Below are 17,493 nucleotides of genomic sequence, written 5' to 3' on the forward strand. Positions count from 1 at the left end.
CCATGAAAAAGGCGCAAGGACTTTTGAATCTCTACGGTAACTATTTACTTTTTTTTTTTTAAGATTTTTTTTTTTCTTTTCTGAGAGAGAGAGAGAGCGAGCAAGAACAAGTGGGGAACTGACAGGGAAGGAGAGAGAATCCCAAGACTTGGGGCTCAATCTCACGATCATGACCCATGATCATGACTTCCTGAGCCGAAGTCAAGAGTTGGTCACCTAACCGACTGAGCCACCCAGGAGCCCCTCTAATGATGACTATTTTTAAGTAGTTAATATTTATTAAGCCCTAACAATACAAAACAATTTACAATGATCATCACATTCGTGCCTTATACTCTGGGAAGTTAGTGCCAGGAGACTAAGGTTTATAGAAGTTAAGTCGTTTGCTTAATGTCACACAGCTAAAAATTGGCGGGCCTGCAATGAATATGAAAGAGGGATTTTGATTCATTATTTCAATAAGTATTACGTTTCAGTACTTATTTTTAAAAAGCTGTTTTGGTCCAAATTTTCCGACACCAGAAATAAAAATGATCATAACAAAATCTGCATCACCTGTGTACTATAGGGACCCAAGGATCTCACTTATTGAATAATAATTTATTCTGTAAGCAGAAAAGCACGATACACAGGTAGCATCTCCCCCTCATTGTCATTACCATCACCATCATCATCATTTTTTAAAAAAAAGTTTTAAATGTTTATTATTGAGAAACAGAGAGAGACAGAGCGTGAGCATGGGAGGGTAGAGAGAAGGGGAGGCACAGAACCCGCAACTCAGCAGGCTGAGCTGTCAGCACAGAGCCCGGTGCGGGGCTCGGACTCGCAAACTGCGAGACCATGACCTGAGCTGAAGTCACACACTTAACCGACTGAGCCACCCAGGCGCCCCACCATCATCATTATTTGACCACCTATTAACCGTGTGTCCTTAGGTATGTGACTGTTAACTTCTAAAAAGGAGATGCTAATCCTACCATCATGTTGTGACAATCAGAAGATACAATGTATCTCATATCACCTTCCACCTGCTCCTACTACGGTGCTTTTCCTTCCTGGCCAACTGGTCAACCCCTGGTAGGGTGGAGGGCTCCCAATCAGTATTCTCCTGCTCTCAGCCTTACCAAAGCTTTTGCACAGAGCCACTATTCAGAATGTCCATTACAAAAGTATCTGGGGCCAGTTTCCAGCAACTTGTCCAAGCATTTGCAAACCCCGGCCTCCCAGTTCTCTCATGGAAGCTTGCACGTTTCGAGTTTAAATGCCGCACCTCTGACTTTTCGGTAATACGAATAAAGGGAACGGTGTGTATAAACTGGCGGTCGATTTTTCTAAACACAAAGTACCGCGCTTACAACCATATTCATTTCTACATAAACCAGGAAATATGATTTACACTTTGTTTTGCTATTTTGAGTTATCTTTTGAGCCTTGGAACACTGACATTATATTATCCTCAATGGAAAGCATCATTTGCGGAGGAAATTTGAAAGCTACAAGGCCTCGCTACATCACAGGCCACGTTCATAACTACAGAGGGAAGGGACAGGGGTGCAACTCTTCTGACCTCATAGCCACCAAGAGGGGTTGGTGGCCAGTTGATTCTGCTGCAGCAGTTGGCACATGACCCCGTTCCCCGCCAAGCCTGGGACTGTCAAAGAAAGGGATCACGTAGACTCCATGGGGCTCAAAAGCTGCCAAGACCCTGGCGGCCCTCCGCTTGCTCCTATGCCAAGGGATGGGCAGTGAATGCCTAGTCAACATGAAGCACCTCAGACAGATGTGACTCTGCCCAGAGCCAGGCCGGGGCAGCCACCAGCCTGATCCCTCTACGTGCCCCCCCCCCCCCCGCCCAGCCCAGTCTGGCCTGATGCCCCCGAGGTCGGTGCGCCTGCTTCCGGTCCTCACTCTGCTCCTCCCCCAGCAGCGCCTTCTACCACGCATGCGCTCCGCCCCTCCCTCTGTCACGGTGCCACTGGCTTTCTGTCACGCTCCCCATTTCTGTCCCAAGGGTTACAAGTAAACTGCCACCCGAGGTTGCTAAATTTGTTCACTCTTTTTTACAGTTTCCTCTACTGAGGTCACGTTGGCAGCTGTTTCCCTATTTAGGAACTTAAATGCAATCCTCCGGTGGGTATCCTGGGAAGCTATTCTGTGCAGCACCACGCCGCCACCGGTGACTCCTCTTCCTCCCTCCACCTGCTCTGTGCTCTACAGACAACAGTTAGTCCCTGACTGCTTCCGGCCCCAGGTAGGCCTGCCTTTCAGTTCACCGGAGATCTCCTGCCGGGAGTCACGGACAAACACCTCATTCCCTCCTCGCTGGGAACTGGATGCAAATATGGTGAGTGGGGAAAGTCATGGTCGGAGTCCTCATTCTTCAAACGCAGAGGCCTTTCCCACAAAGGGTCCCCAGGGCCCCCACTGGCCATTTGTAAATTGATCCACGGGCCCTGGGTTTAGCTGGTCAGAACAAAATAGACCTGCTCTCAGGTGCTCTCACACTGGTTACAGCCCCAACACCCAACACGTGATCCAGGAGCATAGCCTCCAGGACTGCACGTGGTGGGCTGCCCACCCCCACCCCTCTTGCCCAGCCGCGCACCAGTGACCCCTGAGACGACTCTGAAGAAGGCAGTGGTTTTGTGTTTGTGTGTTTGGGATTTGTTTGTTTGGGAGGGGCAGAGAGAAGGAAAGACAGAATCCTCGGCAGGCCCCATGCCATCAACGCAGAGCCCGATGCAGGCCTTGAACTCACCAACGGTGAGATCATGACCTATGCAGCGATCAAGAGTCGGCCTCCTAACCGACTGGGCCACCCAGGCATCCCTGTGTGTTGGTTTTCTTTTTTTTTTTTTTTAAACTGTGCTTTGTAATCATCTGTTCTCAAAGATGATGCTTCTATTTTCATTGGTTTCCCATTCTGTCCGTGGTGGAAATGCAGGGAGTCTGAGAAGATAACACACAGGCTTCTGGTTCATTACAGGACAGGTGTGAACCCTCGATGTGAACTTGAGCCCGTTGGAAGGTACGTTTCTAAGGCGCAAGCCCATTCTGAAGGATCATCCAGGACACGTCTTCCCTGGAGAGCCCCACGGTAGCAGACACTTGCCTCCTGAAGGGTTGAAGACAGGTAGAGATTGTTCTGTTTGACCTCTGAGTTTGACTGGAGGCAAGTCCTTTAAACCTACACAGGCCACTCAAGCCCCCATGGTCCCTCTCTGTGTCTCTGAGAGCCTAAATGTCCTTCAGTGTTTTTTGATAACGGCCTCTTCGTTTTCACAGACTGACCTATTAGTTCCATTTGTTTATTAGAATCAAGGTACCCTTATTTATTGGAATATCAATGGGCAGAATGACACCAAGAATTATAACAGCCCAGAGAAGGCCGGAGGTCATACACAGGAGCCTGAAGAAAAGTGAAGGCAGAGAAACAGTCAAAATAATATGTTACATCCATGGTATCTGTCACAGTTTACGAGGCACTTTCACATGTATGATCTATAATAATCAAAGTTCTTGGTGGCAAATCACAGAAGCACTTTCTGGCTAATGGCAACAGAAATAAATGCATCGGAAAGGCAATGTATCGGTTCACAGGATTTACACGAACACCAAACACGGAGAACAGTCAGGAACGAAGGGGACCTGGTTCCATGTGGCACGACCACATGGTCACATCCTGTCTGAAAGCTGAGCGAGGCACTGCTCCCCCTGCCTCTGACCTCAGGGGTTGACCTCTAATAGTCTCTGAGTCTTTGTGTCCCTCCCCCGAGATTCAAAGTTCCAGGTAGGCACATCTGCTTGATCTCACCTGTGCCCCAGCGGTCGGAATGGGGGGAGGGGGGGGTGTCAGGTGAGAAGAGAGAACGTCCATTTCCCTCACCCCTCACCGCTTGGTGTTTGGTACTGAGTAGCTGTATTAGTTTCTACTGCTGCATAATAGCTAGCACAGACTTAGTTTAAAATGACAGTCACCTATTACCTTACAGCTTCTGTGGACCAGAGCTCCACCACATTCTTAGCTGGGCTTTCTGCTCATGGTCTCACCAGGTTGTCATGGAGGCGTTGGCTGGACTGTATTCCCACTGGGAGGCTCAACTGGACAAGAGCCTGTTTCCAAGCTCCCTCAGATGATGGTGGAATTTTTTTATTTGCAGCCGTATGTCTGAAATCCCTGATTTCTTGGTAGCTATCCACTGGGGACCATTTTCAGCTCCCTGAAGCCACACTCAAGTCCCTGCCAAGTTCACAGGCCCACCCTCCATAGAGAGCTCACAGCAAGACTGTTGACTTCAGAGTCAGCAGGAGCACCTCTCTGGCTTTATATCTCCCTTTAGGAAAGCTATCGTTCCTCTTTCAAGGTTCACTTGATTAGGCCAGGCCCACCCTTTTTGATGAACTCCTAGTCAACTGATTAGTAATCCTTTCATAGCAGTGAAACCCTATCATGGTCACAGGTCCTGCCCACACTCAAGGGGAGGCGATTATACAGGGTATATAAACCAGGGGATGGGAATCTTGGGGGCCCATCTTTGAATTCAGCTTATCACACTGGAAAATGTCAAGCACTTCCCTACTTTTAATCTCCTTGGAGCAGGAGATCAGGTATAAACTTTACAGATTTACAGAGGTTAAAAAAAAAAAAGGCTCTGAGAAGCCAGAGTGATTTGGTTCTAGCCACAGAGTTAAGAAGTAGTTGGATTGGAAGTTGTCATCAGAGCTTTCCAAAGGTAAATGGAAATAAGCAGTAACAAATATGAACATTCATGAAAATAAGTTATGTTATCATACGTGGTGCTACAGGCTCTGATGGAAAGAAGAAAGGAAGAGCAAAGATGGGAAATTATGACTAATGAACCCACGGCCTGCTGTAGGAGGCCATTCTGGACCTACTGGAAACAATGCCAGTAAAGAACATGAGCTGTCCGTTTGATGTCAGAGAGAATAACAGGCATCTGGGGCGTGATTGCTATATTTAAAAGAGGGAATTCACAGCAACTTTCAAAGGTGAATGGACGAGTTGGCACAGGCCTCCCGAAAAGACCAAACAGGAGCTAGAGAGATCGCCACTGAGACCCTGAAGTTTTCTGTAGCTTGACCCTTCCTGTTCTTCCCTTCACAGCTCAGAGACCAGCCTGTCTCCTAAGGAATCGTTCTGTGACAGGCTTATCAAAGAGACCTTGAGCTTATGTCCAGCCAACTATATTATTTCCTTTATCATCAGCCTGAAATATTCCCTGAAGACGTTTTTTTAATTTTTTTTTTTTATTTTTATGAGTTTTACGTAGTTAAGTAATAATCTGTGCACCCAACCTGGGGCTTGAACTCACAACCGTGAGATCAAGAGTTGTATGCTCTACCAACTGAGCCAGCCAGGCACCCCTCCCCCAAAAGATTTAGATATTTAGATTTTAAAAGGTAGGATATCGAGGGGGTGCCTGGGTGGCTCATTCGGTCGAGCGTCCAACTCTTGATCTCGGCTCAGGGCATGATCTCACGGTTCGTGAGATTGAGCCCCAAGTCAAGGCTCTGTGCTGTCAGCATGAAGCCTGCTTGGGATTCTTTGTCTCCCTTTGTCTCTGCCCTTTCCTCGCTCATTCCCACTCTCTCTTGAAATAAATAAATAAAATCTTATAAAAAAAAAAAAAGCTAGGATATAGAATGGTGAAAGGGTTAAGGTTCTCAATGATACAGCTTGATATTCTGCAAATAACAAAATTTTGTTTTTCAAGAATATACAAGTAAAAGCTGGATAGGTCTTTGAACCCATGTCTGTGCATGAAAAACATACGTGTAAAGCAGTGAGAGCAGAGTTTTAAAAAATATATTCAAATGTGTCCGAGCACACAATAATATATTTAACTTCTATTCACACATATGCCACATGAAATGAGTAATAGTAAGTTACTGGAAAACCTTTGTACCGATCCTGGCCATGCCACTGTCCAGCCGTGTGACCCTGGAGATATAACTTAGCCTATCTAGGCCTCAATTTTTCTCATCTACAGGGATAAAAAGTTAGAAATTTTGATTTCTAAAAACTCTTCCAACTTTAAAATTTAGTAGTTCTTCAGTAAGCTGGTTAATGTGCAACAGTCCATATTGGGAAAGAACATCCTACTTTTCCATCTTAGATGAGAGGGCTACCTCTTGATAATCACGGGAGACCATGAACTTGATTGCACTTTGGATTACATTCAACTAAGCCTATTGTCCAGCCCTTTTGGTTATTCTGGGATACTTGCTGTCTGTAGAACTACTTTCCATAGCAATATATATCTAGCTATTTAGAATTACGCACATGTGCACACACGTGCACGCACACACACACACACACACACACCAAAAATACAAAGACAGCAGCAGGGTCAGCGGGTTAACAGGGAGGAGTAGCTGAGTTAGCCAAGGCCTAGAGGACGAGAGAATGGAAGAATTCCCAGGCCCTCAGAGCTTTTACAAATTGACATCATCCATATGTATCACCATTAATTATAATAATCATCTCCTACAACAAGTGCTCTGCTTGACCCTATGCCCATGTTTTATTTATTTATTTTTTAAGCATTTCTACCTCCTTTATCTTCTCTCTGAGCTGATTAATTAACTGCAGTGAAAGATAAGAGAGGTCTCCGCCACATGGTCTTTTTGGCCTATCCCTGCTTCCTACTATCTTACAACACTTCTAACGCTTTTTAAAAAACAACAGTTACATTTTAGCGCGACCAACAAGAGATCTGGCTCTGTTCTCTTAACCCCTCACTTTCCATTTTTATTGCAGCGGAGCAAGGCACCGGGATCAGAATCCAAACCCTGTCTTGACTACAAGTAGGCTCTCTGGGACACATGCCCACTCTTTTTCCAGTCTATGCAAGGGGAGTGCATGTTCTTGCTATGACCTTCTTAAAAGCCAACAGTATTCTCTTCCAGAGAGATATGGAATCACACCTTTTTAGAAAAAGAAAAAAAAAACCAAACGGCTGTCCACTTTGTTGCTTCACTTATCCGGCCAACCAACACAGTTGAACATCCTCTGAAGTTATCGTTGAGGTAACTTAACGCGTGGTAGCTCAGGTTTGTCATCCACAGTCCAAATTTCAATGATTCCTCTCTTGTCCACTGCCTTAACTTACTCTCTTTACACTTAGAAATTACCTGCAAATTGCCTTACTCAGTGCGCATGGTGCTTTCATTACTCAACCTTTCTGAGGTCAAGTTTTTTGTTTGGTTTATTTGGAGAGACATAGAAAGTGGGGGAGAGGCAGGGAGAGAGAGAGAGAGAGAGAGAGAGAGAGGGGAAGAGAGAATCTTAAGTAGGCTCCGTGCCCAGTGCAGAGTCCAATTCGGGGCTCAATCTCACAACACTGAGATCATGACCTGAGCTGAAATCAAGAGTCTGACACTTAATCAGCTGAACCACTCCGGCACCCCTGAGGTCAAGTTTTTATTAAGCACTCTGTTCTACGTGAAATTCTCCCCGCCTTTGGCTTCTGTGCCTTCTCTCCTTTTTTTTCCCCCCTCTTACCATTCTAATCATCCCTTGTCGGTCTTCTCTGGGGCTTTCCTTTCTACCTGCTCCTGAAATGTAGCTTTGATGCAAGCTTCATAGCTTTGATGCAGGCTGGCTGGGTCCGAGGACTCAGAGGGGAGTCCTTGGCTTCAGGCAGGATAGAAATCATGTGTAAGCCAAGGAGAAGTGAGAGCAGAGTTGACTGAAGATGTGGAGTGTAGACACAGACAGAGTGTCTGGGAGACTCAGAAGGGAAAAGAGAGAGTCCCATCTTTGCTAGGGGTCTGGGGTTTCTCTTGAGGGTTGTGGTACCGTGCACGTGTCTTCTCAGGCATCCAGGAACAAATGCGAATGTGTAGGAGTCCTCCATAAGTCACTTACGCCCTGGAACCTGGGGGTCTTGATGAGTCCGTGGTCTCTATGCTGAAGGACTCCAAAGAAATCATCAACACCATGACCTTCACAAGGAGGACACACACGATCTGTTCTATAAGGCCTGTGTAAGGCGGGCGTGTAGGTCCTAGCAAGAATAGAAGCAGAAAAAGGAGTGAAAAAAGCAGTTTTTCCTGGGATCTCTTTAGTTTCCCTGCCTCAGCCTCATCCCATAACACTTTGCTCCTTTTATTCATCCCACTTTTCCAGGCAGTTTCATCTAAATTCGTGATTTCACTTCCCATCCCTTCAATGACTACTCCTTAATCTATTTCTCCCCCAAAGACCTCCCTTCTGGAGTCCAGAGTTATGGATTCAGATACCTACTAAGAATCACCATTCACATGTTGACCAGATATCGTATGCTCAACTGGGCTATCTCCGTGTACTTGGGCTGCCATAACAAAACACCATAGAATGAGTGGCTTAAACAACAGAAACTTCTTTTCTCACAGTTCTGGGGGCTGGAAGTCCAAGATCAAGAGACCAGACAGTTCAGTTCCTAGCGGGGGCCTTCCTCCTGGCTGACAGACGGCAACTTCTCTCTGCACACGCACTTGACCTTTACTCAGTGCATGCTCACGAAGACAGAATTCTTTGTCTTCCTTTTCTTTGAAGAGCACTGACCTCATCATGAGGGTGCCATGCTCATGGCCTTATCAACCCTAGCCGCCTCGCAAAGACCACATCTCTAAATACCATTATCACTTTGGGGATTAGGGATCCAACATATGAATTGGGGGGTGGAGGGGCCACAAACATTCAGGTCATAATATGGGCCCAAACCGAATGCCTCATCTTCCTTCCCAGACCTGCCCCACATGTGCTATGGGTCATGTCAATGGGAGACACTACCACCCACCCAGCTGCCTGACTGGCAACCAGGAGGGCTCTCCTTCTAGGTTCTCTGCACCTGTTTCCTCATCTGTAAAACAACAATAGTATCTCCTTCACGAAGAGTTAGATCAAATGAGCTGATACGTGTAAAATGCTAATGAAATTCAGGACACTAAGTTATCAGTAATATTGACTTAGATTCTCTCTAAAATAATGTTTTTAACCAGCTCCACAAAAATGCTTCAGATCCTACCTTGCATAATACCCTTGGGACTAACCACCTTCCCCCGACCTCTTCCTCTGCTACCTTGACTTCTGGTAGCTCACTTCACACACGGAATACTGGGATTGCCACCTAACGAGCTTTTCTTCATTGTCTCAGCTCGCTGTCCGATCCTTTCCTCACACAGCTACGAGAGTCATCCTTTCACATTGGAGCTCCTATCAGCACATATCTCTGGCCAAGTCTTCAAGGGCGCCACATGCTTTGGGGCAAAGCTCGAATTCCTCAGCGTCATCTAAAGTGCCCTTCGTGAGACGGCCCCTGCTTACTGTCTGGCCCCTGTTGGGAGAGGCAGTCCGCATGGGGGCCGAGTGTCTCTGCATACCCTTACCAAGCATGCCAGACTGCGAGAATTGCCCTCTCCTGACACTGAGCAGTTCCTGCAGCCAGTCACAAAGGGACCCAAGGAGATCCCGGTGATGACAGCATGGTCACTGTTTCTGCTTGCTCCCTTGGAGTGGGGGACTTGAGAGCTGCTTGCTTCAAAAGGGCTGTGCCTTTGGGTCTGGGTTCCTCAGCTTCAGAGCAAACCTACTGAATGTGTAGCATGCATCCGGGTCCATCACATGACTTCTGTGTCATCTGGGGGAAAAAGGAGGCCAGTGCAAATATGCTGAAGATAAAGCTGCTTGCTACCCCATTAATAACATAGTACTTTGTCTCTGACCCGGGAATCTTGTGTCATCTGCCACGATCCACAAAACCATGCCAAGCTAACTTGTTAGCTTGCAAGTAGAGAAAATTCCATACCTCTCATGGTTTTTGACAGCCCTGTCTCCTCCTATCTCTTGTTCCATCTCTCATCCCATGCTCTGTTATACTGACCTGTTTCCTGTCCCTGTGCCTTGAAAGATGCTGATCCCACTTCCCCAAATCTTATCTACTTTCTCTTCTTTTTTTTAAGTTTATTTATTTATTTTGAGAGAGAGAAAGAGAGAGAGTGTGTGTGTTTGTGCAAATAAGGAAGGGGCAGGGGGGGAGGGAGAGAGAGAATCCCAAGCAGGCTTCGTGCTATCCACACAGAGCCCCACGCGGGGCTCGAACTCACAAACCATGAGATCAAGCCAAAGTCAAGAGCCAGACACACTTAACCGACTGAGCCACCCAGGCATCTTTCCTTTATTTTTGACCAGCCAAAAGTACTATCCCCTCTAGGAAGCCTTCCAGACTTCCAGTGGGATTTTGGTGCCATTCATCTCTTCTTTCGCGGCACCCTGAGCACATCTCATTAATTAGAAGCCTTGCCACATTGCACCATGACTTCTTTCGCTCGTGCAGCTTCTCCACTGGAAAGGAAGCTTCTTGAAGGTAGGGGTCACGTTTTGTCTTTGCGTGCCTGGTGTCTAGAGACTTTATCCTGCAATACTTGGCACGTAAATGTTCAATACATGTTACACGTTGGAATGAATGACTAGATCCTAATGGGTTTGACCCATCCTGAAGGATGAACCTGGAATGAAATTGTCCTCTGTTTCTCTCTTTGCCTTTCACACTTCTTTTTCTCCTTACCTTCCCATTTCTTTTTTTTTTTTTTTTTTTTTTTTCTATTCTAAGCTACACTCTACTCTGTGTGCTTAGCTAGACACAAATAGACTTACGTGAGGCAAAAGTATGCCTGCAGAGCAGCGAGGTGGATTCCATGCACCATATGGGAAAATTAATCTCACCTTATGTAATCAGTGCCTAAAGACAGAGACTCAAACTTCCTTCCTCTCCCAAATTTCCTGAGAGATTGCAAAAGCAATGGATTAAGTGGCGGGGATGGTGTGGCATTTATATTTTAAAATATTTTTAATTTTCTCTCTCTCTCTAACGCAGCCCTCCTGGCGACAGAGAACGGACCGTGGTGAAAGATAATTGCCTAGGAGCCTGGCCAGCTTTAGATAAATTTGCTATCGCCGCAGTGGAAAACTTGGCTTTAAATGAGCCCTCTTTTCCACCTACAGAATCCCTAGGCAGTAAAGACCATGAACCTAGAAGGTACATCCCGACATGTGTTAAATAAATGCATGCGCTAATAAATAATGTTCAATAGTGTGCATGAGTAACCCCCCGGAGGTACCTTAAAAATAAACATTTTCATAGGGAAACTGATAGTATTCTCCTTCCTGGGGAAGGTAAATGTCTTGCCCTGCTTCCTGAATCACTGTCCTGGCTCTAGCTGTGTCTTAGGAGTGAACTCAATGATAAAGTGGCTGAGGCTCCATCCTTGTGGACTTTATTAGGGAGCCAGCTATGAAGTTGTTCTCTCGGCCTCCAACTCATCCTTGAGTACTCAGCTTTGTGATTCTGGCACCGATGCTGCAAACTCCGTGTTTTTGGTTGTTTTGTTTTGTTTTGTTTTGTTTTCCGCCAGTTCCCTCCACCTTTGCCTCTTCCAATAGGGAAGGGGATAGGGCATAACGGGCCGAGAAGTTCCCTTACATCTTCTTGTCTGTTTGCTACGGTCGCTAGCGTCACCCCAGCCTTACTCCTTCATAGTCTTAAGGAAACTCACTCTCACAAATGGCAAACAGCCCATCTCCCGGCAGCCGCACTTTGCCGGACTTTGTTTCTGGTCGCTTCCCCCTGCCCCCACCCCTCACCTGTGCCTGCTAACAGCCCTGGTGGCAGCCCGTCTGCCCTCCTGGTCACGTTTTCCTCCTTGCCTCCCCGCTCTTCCCTCTCTTCCACGGCACCCTGCGAGATCACAGGGCCGTCCCTTTATAGGACAATGGCTAAAATAGCAACCGAGGTGAGACCGAACACTAGCAGCCAAGAATATTTGCGCTTGCGGGCTTAAAAATAACCAATCTGGAATGACAGAATAGGAAAAATCCAGGTAAGACAACATTTGCTCTCGCACGAAGTCACAAATGGCTTTACCGGTGGGTGTGCTTTTCCCGCTTGGTACCACCAGGGCCCACAGGCAAAAGTGATCTCCTGCCTTTCCTAATCTTTCCTCCTTCCAAAACGCAGTGAAGAATTGAAATTTCCCATCTAGCGTCCAGCATTACTTGTCCCCCCCCCCCCCATTTTTAAACAGGAATAAACTGCGGTGCCAGCGGTTTTAACTGATGCTGTGTAATTTTCAGCTCAAATGAGAACTTAAAGCTTCACTAATTTCTTGAAGAGATTCTGCAGCGTCTGATGGTGGTTGGGGGCGGGGAGAAGGGAGGAAAAGAAGGAAAAGGAAAGGAAACAGCGGGACAGCCACCGTGGTCACCCCCACCTCTGTGGCCAGAGCTGCTTATCACCACCTTGCTCTGTGTTCCCCTCGCCCATGCTACCCTTCCGTATTCTAGAAGTAGAGGCAAAATGGGACGAACCACCGTCAGAACGGTGATCAGTTTGGCTTGCTTGCTGCCCACCCCCCCCCAACTTGTCTCCAAAAATCTATCCTACGTCTCTTACCAGTTCTTTGGGTGGTGAATGATACGAATAAGGACATCGACAACGTTCTAAGCAAACTGTAACTGGCATGCTGGTGGAAATGCTCGCTGAAACCTGCCATGGGCAAGTCAGAGTCCCAAAAAGATCTCAACAAGCAGATCAGCCGTATGAATTCGGACATTTATGTCTCAACTAATGTATAAGACAAGGGAAGGTTGGCACATGTGCCAGAGATCATTCGTATGACATGATTATTGGTAGAACCACACATGATTGCATGTTAGGGCCCCTCCTGCATGTTCTATCAGCGTCCTCGGCTGGATCTTATTACGGGGCTCATTACACAGTATTGCAATCGACTACCTTCCCTCCTGCGTTGCAAGCACCCTGAGGGCAGGGACTGTGTCTTTTTCTTTCTCCTTTTTGTAATCCACAGGTCTCACATAATATATAATCCATTGTGAGGACTTCATGCCAATCAAAATGAAATGGCCTATAGCTTTTGACCATAAAACTCAATACCATTTGTATTATACTGAACTTACGTCTTAGACACTGCAGTATTGCTTGCATTGTATTAAGATGAGGTTATAGGAGGCAAGTCTAGTGATTAAGGATGAGTGCTCCTCTCCTGACTGGCTGGACAACCTTGATCAATTTCCTTAAGGCTTGGCATGCCTCACTTTCTCTATCTGTAACATGGGGATATAATAAGCCCTCCTTCATAGGGCTATTGTGAGAATTAAATGAGGTAGTGCACACAAGGTGTTTAAACAGGCCTGGACGATGAGAATAATGACAGTGACTCTAAAGTTAAAGATATGATACAGGGACAGATTAGGAGACAGTATTTGCAACACTAAGCCAGACAAAGGATCAGCATATAGAATATATAAAGAACTTAGGGGCACCTGAGTGGCTCAGTGGGTCAAATGCCTGACTCTTTCTTGATTTTGGCTCAGGCGATGGTCTCATGGTTTGTGAGATCGAGCCTTGTTTTGGGCTCTGTGCTGACAGCATGGAGCCTGCTTAGGATTCTCTCTCTCTCTCTCTCTCTCTCCCTCTCTGCCTCTTCCCCACTCTCTCTCACTCTCTCTCAAAATAAATAAATAAACATTAAAATATATATATATATATATAGCTTCAAAATTTAATTCTAAAAATCAAACAAAAAAGGAAGAAAGAAATAAGGATCATTTACTGCCATAGAAACTCAGCTGACAAACTGACAAGCTGACAAACTATAAGCCAAAACTCATTAATAATTTGGAAAAGGTAAAGCAAAATCCATGAACTCATTGCCCTTCTTTGGAAATCTTGTAAAGCAAAATCCACCCGCCAAGTGGATGAAACCTTCAAAGTCTGATGGTATCGTATCAAATGGAGGCAAGTCTCCAGAGTGATGGGAACACTCGTGCACAGGTGATGGAAGTGTAAATGGGCACAAACACCGTGGAGGGCATGTTGGCCGTGTTTCTTAACATTGAACATGTGCACACCCAGGAACCCGGTATTCTTTACACCGGGGCTATTCAAAGGGTTCGTCAGGTTGCAGGATTTTGCTGGACTGACCTAAGAGACTACCTGTGTTCACAAAAGCCCTTCCTACATCCATCCCAAATCCTACTTCAGTTCATGGCTCCTGAGTTCAAAAACCTGTGAGTAACAAAAGAGAAGCCTCCTTTAAGGACTACTCAGAGCACCATAAAGCTTTTGGTCTTCTAGTGTTTGTAGGCACATTTCTATTAGGAGTAAAGCCTTGCTCTGAGATGAGATACAGTAAAACCTTGGTTTGTAGGCACAGTTCGTCTGGAAACATGTTTGTCATCCAAAGCACCTGAATATCAGAGCAAATTTCGAGAACCATTGGCTCCATTGTGATCATGTGATGTTCAGCGTCACATACTCGTTGTATTGTGAGACATCACTTGTTTGTCAAGTTAAAATTTAGCAGTTCCTCTAGGCCATCCTCAATATTTATGCCTAAAGCGTATCATTCGCTGGAAATAAAAACAACATTAAAAAGCCAGAAAAGCATAGGTTAGTGACTCTGTGTTTTTTTTTTTTTAATGCATCTGACATGGAGACACCAAACTGCCCAAAGTAAATTGGATAAAAAGCCACAAATAAAATGTGTTCATCGTTTCTTTCTTTCAGTGTGTGCTCTTCAATAAAGCAGCTAAAATGCACAGTATAAAAGCATGTAGTTAAATGTCTATTCTAGCTGAAATTAATTCCCAGCTCATTTTATTTATAAAACGCTTCATGTTGGGGCGCCTGGATGGCTCAGTCAGTTAAGCATCTGACTCCTGATTTTGGCTCAGGTCATGCACGATCCCATGGTTGGTGAGATAGAGACCCGTGCCAGGCTCTGGGTTGACAGTGGGGAGCCTGCTTAGAATTCTCTCTCTCCCTCTCTTGTGCCCACGCAAGCTGGGGAAGGGCAGGGAACAAGGGAAAGAGAATCTTAAGCAAACTCCATGCGCAGCACAGAGCCAGACATGGGGCTCAATCTCACAACTGTAAGATCGTGACCTGAGCCAAAATCAAGAGTCAGACGCTTAACAGACTAAGACCCTCCCCCCGCCCCCACCCAGATGCCCCCTTTTCCTTTAAATATGAGGACAAGTTTTATCCTGAGATCTAAAAATCAATGATGTTATTTCTGATGTCTATACTGGGTTCTAATTTAATTACTCCCCATAGCACAATACCAACAATCCAAAAATGCACACAAACACACTTACCAAAGCAATGCCATGTTTTTCATCATATACCTCTTTTCAAAAATAATTTACAGTGTTAGCCAAATGGTATCTAAATATCATTTACAAAATATTGTAAGTTAAATGACAAGACACGTCAGTTCATTTTCTTGTTTGGATAACTTATTATAAGGGAATAAATTAATCTCTACACCATTGAAATCATCCCTTTACAATATGCATCTTGAAATTTCTTTCTCATTAGTTTTAGTAGTGTTTAATATGTATGTACTATTAAATTCAAATTTGATTCAAGGAATGGCTAATGAGATTTTTGAATCCTGTATTAACATTTACTGGAATCAAAAACGAAGTTAAACTGTTGCTGTCAGAAGATGTTTTATTTTGTGGATAGGCTTGACAGAGGGTGTTGGTTCTATCAGTGTAAGAAGGATATTTTTTATAAATTAGATAAATCTGCAGCTTCAAGGTTTTGATGATGATAACAGACTTTTTTTAAATTTTTTTTTGTTAACGTTTATTTATTATTTTTGAGACAGAGAGAGACAGAGCATGAACAGGGGAGGGGCAGAGAGAGAGGGAGACACAGAATCTGAAGCAGGCTCCAGGCTTCAAGCTGTCATTACAGAGCCCGACGCGGGGCTCGAACCCACGGACTGTGAGATCATGACCTGAGCCAAAGTCGGACGCTCAACCAACTGAGCCACCCAGGCGACCCAATGATAACAGACTTTAAAATGTGATGAGATATTTTTATCAGTAATACAAGTTACAATGTTTCTATTCCTTTCAGGTACCGACACTATTGATGTGTACTGTGTATCCTATGACCCCCTTTGGGGCTCACTGCACTTTCTAGTGGTAAAGCCCAGAGCCTTTGCCTAAGGAGGACTCTCTCTGGTACTCAGCCACGTACAAGGGCAGGTGCTGCCCTTTGGTGGGACAGTTCTGAGGTGCCTTCTACATGATACTCAGGAAGTCCCCACTGTGATATACTTTTGGGGATCAACTTTCAGATAAACCACTTGAACCCAAGACTTGATCTTATTTTTTATTTTTATTTGTTTTAATTTTTTTAATGTTTATTTTTGACAGAGAGACAGACAGAGCATGAGCGGGGGAGGGGCAGAGAGAGGGGGAGACACAGAATCCGAAGCAGGCTCCAGGCTCTGAGCAAGCTGTCAGCACAGAGCCCGACACGGGGCTCGAACCCACAGACTGGGAGATGGTGACCTGAGCCGAAGTCGGACACTCAACCGACTGAGCCACCCAGGGGCCCCAAGACTTGATTTTAGAGTTTGCTTTTTTGGAGAACTCTAAGAGAGCAATCTGTTCTAAACAAGGTGCTTACAGTGAAGGAGCAACAGGTGTGACCAAGAGCTGTTTGATAAATCTAGGTGTCTCTTCTGGAATTTGGAAGTGTAACTAACTCTCATTTGCTTGTCAGGTGGTTTTTCAACTTTCACCAATTTGAAGAATTTAATAGAATTTTTTCTTTTTTTTTTAATAGGCATCATGCGCAGCACAGAGCCCAATGCGGGGCTTGAACTCACGACCCTGAGATCAAGACCTGAACTGAGATCAAGAGTCAGACACCTCACCCACTGAGCCACCCAGGCACCCTGAATTTAATAGATGTTTAACAAGAAGAGTACTAAAAATAATTTGGGGTAGTAAATTACTAGGTAGTAGTTGGCATGTAATTTGAAGAAAATTCAAACAATTGGATAAAATTGCTTTAACAAACACCTTTCATTCCCACTTATTTATTACTATGAATGAGTCTTCTCAGCAGTTACTTCTATAAAAATGGGGTGGAAGACAGAAATAAAAGTCACTGCAGAAATCATATTGTTCTAGTATAAAGCCATTCATCAATAGATACATGAACTAATTGGAGGGAGAAGCACTATTTATATCATTTGTGGAGAAGCATTTTCAAAGATATTTTATTTCTTCTGTTCAATAAATTATAAGAGGATAATTATTTTCTAATATAGTTTTGTTTTCTTGCTCAACTGATAACACTACCAATTAGAAAGTTTAAACACTTACAGCCTTATGATCCCAGGAAATAAAACGTTTAAAAATTTTAATTTCCACTTATAATCTTGTCAAAAAGAAGTATAATAGGGTGATCAAAACTGGGACTTCCCAGCGTGAAAATATATAACACGAAGATAAAAAACTCTGTGGGGGAATTGGAACGGAATGTGGAAATAGGAAAGATATCAAATTTCCATAGGAAATTATGCATGCATTTTTTAATAGATGATGATTATTGAATCAAATTGTTATGGTATTTAGATTTTTTTGGATACACTTGAAAGAGT

The 17,493-nt window shown here is 44.8% G+C and overlaps 1 long non-coding RNA gene across 5 annotated transcripts; it reads left to right on the forward strand.

Annotated features, from left to right (window-relative positions):
* Positions 1 to 1,935: 1,935 nt before the first annotated feature.
* On the forward strand, positions 1,936 to 11,087 carry LOC109249637 (uncharacterized). Of its 5 annotated transcripts, XR_002072681.2 has the most exons (5): positions 1,936 to 2,019; positions 2,110 to 2,344; positions 2,987 to 3,133; positions 6,782 to 7,050; positions 9,162 to 9,728. It is a non-coding gene; the product is annotated as an uncharacterized LOC109249637 (long non-coding RNA). The 5 variants fall into 5 exon arrangements; XR_008423046.1 differs by lacking the exons at positions 1,936 to 2,019; positions 9,162 to 9,728 and adding an exon at positions 10,881 to 11,087 and having other exon boundaries at positions 2,026 to 2,344; XR_002072679.2 differs by lacking the exon at positions 1,936 to 2,019 and having other exon boundaries at positions 2,026 to 2,344.
* The last annotated feature ends 6,406 nt before the right edge of the window (positions 11,088 to 17,493 follow it).

The sequence above is a fragment of the Panthera pardus genome, unplaced genomic scaffold (assembly GCF_024362965.1).
Source record: "Panthera pardus isolate Hobbes unplaced genomic scaffold, ASM2436296v1 HiC_scaffold_17, whole genome shotgun sequence".
Classification (NCBI taxonomy): domain Eukaryota; kingdom Metazoa; phylum Chordata; class Mammalia; order Carnivora; family Felidae; genus Panthera; species Panthera pardus.